Below are 7,099 nucleotides of genomic sequence, written 5' to 3' on the forward strand. Positions count from 1 at the left end.
AAGGGAGTCACGGAGGGAGTGGTCTTTTCGGAACGCTGATAGCGGAGGGGAGGGAAATATATCCTTGGTGGTGGGGTCCGTTTGGAGGTGGCGGAAATGACGGCGGATGATACGCTGTATATGGAGGTTGGTGGGGTGGTAGGTGAGGACCAGTGGGGTTCTGTCCTGGTGGCGGTTGGAGGGGCGGGGCTCAAGGGCAGAGGAGCGGGAAGTGGAGGAGATGCGGTGGAGGGCATCGTCGACCACGTCTGGGGGAAATTGCGGTCTTTGAAGAAGGAGGCCATCTGGGTTGTATGGTTTTGGAACTGGTCCTCCTGGGAGCAAATGCGGCGGAGATGAACGAATTGGGAATATGGGATGACGTTTTTACAGGAGGCAGGGTGGGAGGAGGTGTAGTCTAAGCAGCCGTGGGAGTCGGTCGGTTTATCGTAAATGTCCGTGTTGATTCGGTCGCTGAAGATAGAAATGGAAAGGTCTAGGAAGGGGAGTGAGGAGTCTGAGACGGTCCAGGTGAATTTGAGGTCGGGGTGGAAGGTGTTGGTAAAATGGATGAACTGTTCAACCTCCTCGTGGGAGCATGAGGCAGCGCCGATACAGTCATCGATGTAGCGGAGAAAAGGTGGGGGGTGGGGCCAGTGTAGCTGCGGAAGATGGACTGTTCCACATATCCTACGAAGAGGCAGACATAGCTGGAGCCCATGTGGGTGCCCATGGCTACTCCTTTGGTTTGGAGGAAGTGGGAGGATTGGAAGAGAAGTTGTTCAGGGTGAGGACCAGTTCAGTCAGTCAAAGGAGGGTGTCAGTCGAAGGGTACTTGTTGGCTTTCTCAAACAGATAATTCAGAAGCTCTTCAGCCACGTTCTCAAACAGATAATTCACACCCCAGGTCATCTCCTCTGCACAGTAGCTCTTCAGCCACGTTCTCAAACAGATAACCCCAAGGGATACTTCCATATCCGCCACAAATTCACCTGCACCTCCACACACATCAATTATTGCATCCGCTGCAGCCGATGTGGCCTCCTCTATATTGGGGAGACAGGCCGCCTACTTGCGGAACGTTTCAGAGAACAACTCTGGGACAAAACCAACCCAACCACCCCGTGGCTCAACACTTCAACTCCCCCTCCCACTCCACCAAAGACATGCAGGTCCTTGGACTCCTCCATTGCCAGACCATAGCAACACGACGGTTGGAGGAAGAGCGCCTCATCTTCCTCCTAGGAACCCTCCAACCACAAGGGATGAACGCAGATTTCTCCAGTTTCCTCATCTCCCCTCCCCCCACCTTGTCTCAGTCAAATCCCTCGAACTCAGCACCGCCTTCCTAACCTGCAAGCTTCTTCCTGACCTCTCTGCCCCCCACCTCACTCCGGCCTATCACCCTCACCTTGACCTCCTTCCACCCATCGCATTTCCAATGCCCCTCCCCCATGTCCCTCCTCCCTACCTTTTATCTTAGCCTGCTAGACACACTTTCCTCATTCCTGAAGAAGGGCTTATGCCCGAAACGTCGATTCTCCTGTTCCCTGGATGCTGCCTGGTTAACACTTCTGTCTCACAGCGCTAGGGACCTGGGTTCAAGTCCAGCCTTAGGTAACTGTCTGTGTGAATATTCTCCCCGTGTCTCTTTGCATATTCTCCCCAGGTCTGCATGGGTTTCCTCCTCCAATCCAAAGATGTGCAGGTGAGGTGAATTGGCCATGCTAAATTGCCCATTGTGTTCCAGATTGTGCAGGTTAGGTGCATTAGTCTGGGATAAATATAGAGTAATAGGAGAATGGGTCTGCAGGGCTTACTTTCTGGAGGATTGGTGTGGACTTGTTGGGCGAAGGGCCTGTTTCCACATTGTAGGGAGTCTATGAAACACATGAACCTAGCACCTTGTGCTTCAGTTCCAATAACAACGTATATGACCAAATAGATGGTGTTACCATGGGATATTCTCAAGGGAAAACTCTTCCTAACATCTTTATTGGTAACCATGCAAAACACATCTTTAATGGCATAATACCTAGCTTGCATATCTTCAACATGTAGATGACATGTTTGCAATATTTGAATCTGCATGAAAGAGTTTCTTTATAAAGCTCGATGATCAGCACCTGATGCTAAAATTCACCACTGAAATGGAGTACCCTTTCCTTGATACATTGAGAAATCAACCAAATTGGTTTGAAACTCCGATTACTAAAAGCCTACATTCACTGGTCAGCATACATGTTAGGATTCCTACAGTCCCCCAAGATCAACTTGTGGGGACCTTCATGAATACAGTCCTCAACATCCTCTCACTGTGTGGACTTGATGCTGAGATAGAGCCTATCAAAACTAATTCTTGTGATAACAGATTCCCAGATGAAATCATCACTCATTGTACATTATAAAAACTCATGAAAGGGCCTGTCTCCACCACTTTGACGCTGTGCAGTGCCTTATTAAGTTCATTATCTGGGAAGGGAAATGTCACAGAATCATAGAGTCTGGAGTCCTACAGCTTAAAGACAGCACCTTCAGCCCATGCTAGTCTAGAATGACCAGAAAATTGTGGATAGGTATATGGAGGATAGTGGGTTAGTATAGGTTAGGTGGGCTTGGATCGGCGCAACATCGAGGGCCAAAGGGCCTGTACTGCGCTGTATTCTTCTATGTTCTATGTTCTATGTTCATCCACGCTAACCTAATTTCCTTGCACTTGGCCCATATCCTTCTAAAACTTTGTTCTCCATGTGTTTGTTGAAACGCCTTTTAAACACTTCTACTGGTCACTTATATACGTACTACCCTCTGTGTAAAAATGTTTCCTCTCAGGTTCCCTTTTATTCTTTCCCCTCTAACCTTAAACTGATGCCCTCTACTCCTCGATTTCCCCATCCCTGGGAAACAGACTGAGCTAATTCATCCCATCCATGCCTCTCATGATCTTACACACTTCTGTAAGATCCCCCTCAGTCTTCTGCACTCTAAAGAAAACAGCCCTTGTTTGTCCAACGTCTCCCCATAACTCCATCCCCTGAGTGCTGGCAAATCTTTGTAAATTTCCTCTGCACTCTTTCCAGTTTAATACCATCTTTCCTATGGCAAGGTGATCAAAACTGAACACAATATTCCAAGTACATCCTGTACAAGTGCAAAATAACTTCCCAACTTCTCTACTCAATGCCCTGTCTAATGAAGACCAGTGTGCCAAAAGCCTTCTTTATTGCCATCTCGAACTGTGACTCCACTTTCAAAGAATCGTGCACCTGAACTCCATGATCTCTCTGTTCCACTACAATCATAAGACCCTACTATTCACCATGAAACACCAACATTATTTTGAATTTTTTCAAAATGCAAGACCTCACACTTATCTGTGTGAAACTCCATTTGCCATTTCTTGGCCCACTTCCCCAGCTGATCAAGGTCCTGCTGCAGTTTTTGATAACCATCTCAATGTCTACGATACTGCCTATTTTGGTATCATCTGCAAACTTACTAATCATGCTTTATATATTCTCATCCAAGTCATTTATATTGATAGCAAATGGCAATGGGCCAAACACCTAACCCTGAGGCACTCCACAGGCCTCCAGTCTGACAAACATCCTTCCACTATTACCCTCTGCTTCCTACCATCAAACCAATTGTGTATCCAATTTGACAGATCCTGCTACATTCCATGCGATCTAACCTTCCAGAGCCTTACCAAAGATCTTTCTGAAATCCATATAGACTATGTCTACCGACCTGTCCTCATCAATCTTCCTGGTCACTTTATCAAAGATCTCTAACAAATTTCTGAGACATGACCTCCCACTCACAAAGCCATTCTGACTACTTCTAATCAAACCTTAACTTTCCAAACGCCTCTCAGGATCTTCTCAAGTACCTTACCTACAACAGATGTTCAGCTTAAAGGTCTATAGTTCCAAGGTTTCTCTTTGCAGCCCTTCTTGAATAAGGGCAGAACACTCACCACCCTCCAGTCTTCCAGGACCTTACCTGTGGGTAACGATAATGGAAACCTATCAGCCAGAGCCCCCACAATTTCTTTTCTAGCCTCTTGCAGGAAGGCATCTCAAACATTTGTACTTCAGCAGAATTGTACTCCAGCACAATCTGTAACCTCATGGTCTGGCATATACCCCACTCAATCATTTCATTCGTGAAGTTGCCAATAAGAGAAATCTTGTGGGACTGTAGGAATCCTAACATGTACATTGACCAATGAATAGGAGTTGAGAAATAATTTGGCTGATTTCTCAAAGAATACATCAAGGAAAAGGTACTCCATTTCAGTATAAGATAGAGACGATGGAGCTTTCTAAAGAAATTCTTTAATGCAGATTCAAATATTGCAAAACGTATTATCTACATGTTGGAAATATGCAAGGGATAGAAACTAATTATCTGTCATCAAAGATGTGTTATGCATGGTTACCGACAAAGATGTTAGGAAACGCTTGACCTCGAGAACATCCCATGGTCATACCATCTATTTGGGCAGACATGTTGTCATTAGAATCGGAGTCAACTACACAAGGTGCTCAGTTCATGATTTCGATGAACTCAGACACAGGTGGTACATCTAGATTTCAATAGTTTATTTGATTTGTATGCAGATAAATAAGTTGGCAATGTTGGTATGTTGACACATGGGTATGCTGTCGTTCTCAGTATGTGTCTGTTATATGGTCTTAGTGAACGTGAAGGAATCCTTCACTGTGCATGTGGAAAACTCATTTAGACATGATTGCAACAGTTTCAAAAAACATTCAGCCAATTCAGGCTGTGCAGACTCAGTCACAGATACGATAGGACGGAAAAAAGACATCAATTTTGTGTGCCTAGGGTAAACCATACTTGTGAGAACAAATTCTGTCACATATATCATTAGGCAAGTTACCCCTTTACACAAGTCTAACAAATGAATAACATGACACATGTTTTGGTGCTGGTGAGATGTCGGGGCCCTACATTCTGACGACTGGTGGATCGTGTAAGAAAACATGTCCATTTGATCATTCTCTGCTGGCAGCAAGCTGCCCGTGCTCAACCAGCCCATGCTTGTAAGCCTCATTAGAAGTGATTCTGCTTTGGTAATCATTTATTAAATAATCTGAACTATGCTAAGTGTTAAACTGGAAACCAATTCAAGATCAACAGCTGAGATGACAGTGTGATGGATTTGTGCATGAGTTAGAAGCAACAAATATAATTACAGAGGACCCTGGTTAATGTTGGCAAAAGGAATTTTTCCAGACATGGCACTTCTTTGATAAAAAAGGCGTCATGGAGACAACCAAACTCTGCTGTATCCCCATGGTGATACCCTGACCAATCAGAGTCCACCTATCTGGTCTGAGAATTAAGATTGACAGCTAACTGTTTTTGCTGCATCTCCATGGTAATGATGAGCTAGCCAATCAGCATTATCTGCCCATTCTGTGTAAAAAGCCTCAACTCCTTTTGCAATGTTTTCAAAAATATGGAACATATTTCTACCCATGTTTGACCAACATTGCTGATACAGTTTTATGAATATACTGGGATTGCAGTTTGGGATACGGTTGATCACCTTTGTTGCATCAGAATTTCATCTTAAACAGAGGGGCTAGAAATTTGGTGAGTTGGGTAAATTTGTTTGACCTTTAGGCATAACAGTTCAGATTTAACATACATTCATTAATACACAAAACCCAGTTTTGAAAGCTGTCCTTTTCAGAAATCACCACAGAAATCACCACAATTACAGAAATACTGATAAGGTAGTTGTTAAGTTCAAATACACAGAGAAAACAACCAGTTTCTTAGTCAACAACAAAATTATTCCATGTAAATTCTGCAATTTACACTACACAGGACCTCAAGTAATAATCATTGTAGTGTTACAGTGCAGAAGGAGGCATTTTGGCCCTTCATTTCTATTCCAGCTTGTTAAATGTTAGTTTTTTTTAATTCACTTGTGGGATGAAGGCATTGCTGGCTCGGCCAGCATTTATTGTCCATCCCTAATGGCCCAAAGAGCAGTTAAGAGTCCACCACGTTGCTGTGGGTTTGGAGAAACATGCAGGCCAGACCAGGTAAAGATGTCAGTTTCCTTTCCTGAAAGACATTAGTGAACAAGTTGTTTTTTCCAACAATCAGCAATGGATTCATGGCCATCTTTACTCTCATATTTGCAGATTTTGCAAGAATTCAAATTCCACCATCTGCCATGGCAGGATTTGAAATTGGGTCGAGAGTGTGGTGCTGGAAAAGCACAGCAGGTCAGGCAGCACCCGAGGAGCAGCAGAATCAATGTTTCAGGCAAAAGCCCTTCATCACGAATGAGGCTGTGAGCCAAACGTGTAGTGAGATAAACTTGAGATAAAATTTGAAATTCAGTCCCCAACACATTACCTGGTCTCTGGCTTAACAATCCAGCAATAACAACACTCAGCTGGCTTGCAATATTCGATTGTAGAGAATAGCATTGACTATCTATATTGCAGTGAACAGCAGTCCCTGTGCATGTTATGGAGAACAACAATCACTGTGTAAGCTTCACAGCAATCTCTGAGGATATGAAACAAAACAGAAGCCCATGTGCATATTACGGAGAATAGCATTCCTTGTCTGTATTATAGAGAATAACAGTTCTTGGGCATATCGCAGACAATATTAGTTCCCGTGTATTTCCAGAGAACAGCAGTTCCTCTGTATAACTACAGAGAAAGCTGTCCCTGTGTTTATTACATACAACAGCAGTAATTCTATAAAACAGCAGTTTTATACACATAGACAAGGAAGAAACCATGGTCTCATTCGACGTAACGGCACTGTTCACGTCTATTGACAAAGCCCTAGCCAGAGAAACAATAGCCAACCTGCTGAACAGACATAACAGACAACAGGACGTTGAACCCATCAACAAAGACGGCATACTTAAACTACTGGACTTGTGCCTCACAACACACTTCACATTCAACAACCAAATATATGAACAAATCAACGGAACACCCATGGGCCCGCCGATCTCGGGACTCATAGCAGAAGCAGTAATGCAAAGGTTAGAACAAACAATCTTACCACAAATTCAACCCAAACTCTGGGTCAGATACGTCGATGACACCTT

Source organism: Chiloscyllium plagiosum, chromosome 24, assembly GCF_004010195.1.
Source record: "Chiloscyllium plagiosum isolate BGI_BamShark_2017 chromosome 24, ASM401019v2, whole genome shotgun sequence".
NCBI classification, from domain to species: Eukaryota; Metazoa; Chordata; class Chondrichthyes; order Orectolobiformes; family Hemiscylliidae; genus Chiloscyllium; species Chiloscyllium plagiosum.